Source organism: Propithecus coquereli, unplaced genomic scaffold (assembly GCF_000956105.1).
Source record: "Propithecus coquereli isolate 6110/MARCELLA unplaced genomic scaffold, Pcoq_1.0 Scaffold294, whole genome shotgun sequence".
In the NCBI taxonomy this organism is placed as follows: Eukaryota; Metazoa; Chordata; class Mammalia; order Primates; family Indriidae; genus Propithecus; species Propithecus coquereli.
In genome coordinates this window covers 327,173-328,753 of record NW_012148552.1, presented here as the reverse complement: position 1 = coordinate 328,753, position 1,581 = coordinate 327,173, and positions in this window count along the sequence as shown.

Genomic DNA, 1,581 nt, shown 5'->3' with positions numbered 1-1,581 from the left:
TTGCTTTCTCGTTCGCAAAGGATAAAAGTATTAGTGTCTACTCCACAGATTTGACAGAATTAGATAACTTAAATCATGTACTTTCAAAGTATGGCACATTAAATCAAAGGCCTTACGCATGTGGAATAACAACAATCTAGATACTCCACTGTTTAGAGGAATTGCAAATAAAACTACAATAAAAATAAATTAAACAAAAAACCTTACCTGTTCTTAAAACTCTCAGGGAAAGAAAAAGTTCATTGACAAACTTCGTCTTTTTAATATTCTAAGTCTGGGACTTAGTGACATTCTCTTGACTGTGTCATTTTCTGGATATAATAAAGTAATTGTCCTTTAAATTTAAATTATAAATGTCCAAAGATAGAAGAAATCTTAAAGTTATTTAATTGAATCCTCAATACTTAGTTATGTCCCTTCGGTAACAACCTTAACAAGTGTTACTTATGGTTCTGCTTGAATAATTATAGTAACAAGCAGCTCACCTCTTAGGGCCGGGCGCAGTGGCTCACGCTTGTGTCTCCACACTTGGGAGGCCGAGGTGGGAGGATTGCTCGAGGCCAGGCATTCAAACCCAGCTTGAGCAACATACTGAGACCTTGTCTTTGTGAAAAATATAGGCGTGGTGGTGTATGCCTGTAGGCCCAGCTACCTGGGAGGCCTGGGCAGGAGGTTCAGATCGCTTGAGCCCAGGAGTTTGAGGTTACAGTGAGCTATGACGTCACTGCACTATAACCTGGGTGACAGAACAAGACGTTATCTCAGAAAAAAAAAGAAAAGACACTCACTTCTTGACACAGCAACTTACTTTATTTTCACACACTTGTCAGATGGCGGAGGCTGTCAGATAACAGGCATTCTTTCTTTGCATTAAACTGTTTAGTCCGATGTCAGAAAGATCACTAAGGATCCAAAGTCAGCTCCCCTTGTCTCCTTCCCCGTGATGGCTGTTGAGTTTCTGAAATCCCACTGCAGCGCTGGAAGGCTCCCCGCTGCCTGTGCCCAGACACCGCGCAGCGCTTCCCTGGTTCTTCCGCCTGCCCCTCTCCAGGCTGGACGTGCCCCGCCCCTTCATCCTTCTCCACGGATTCTGCATTCCTGATTGTTCGGCCTTCTAATCACCAGTAAAACAAATCTAATTTTCATTTAACACATCTGTGATTGCAAATAAACTGTAAGAGAAAAAAAGAAATACAGTCTGTTCTGCTTAAATGTATATTTCTTTAATGGAAATTATTTTCTAAAAATATTATATGAGTAAGTGATCATATAACCAAAATTATATAACAACACAACTGGTTTATGGCTTCAAAGCCACTATTCTTTCCAATGACAATGAGTGCTACACCTTAATTTGGATTTTTCATCTTGATGGAGATGGAAACATTCTCTCTTAGAAGCAAAAGTCCTCTCAGCCCTAGCGATAAGCTGGAAGCCCAGGAGCGAAGGCTGGAAGGCCCGGCTGACTGTGACCCGAGGTGCTGGTGGAGGGTTTACTCCTTCAGAACTTTTGTTAGTGCTCTGGTTACAAAGTTCTGTAAGCAGTTTTATTCTTAGTGTGCAGTTCTGCAGAACTTGCCT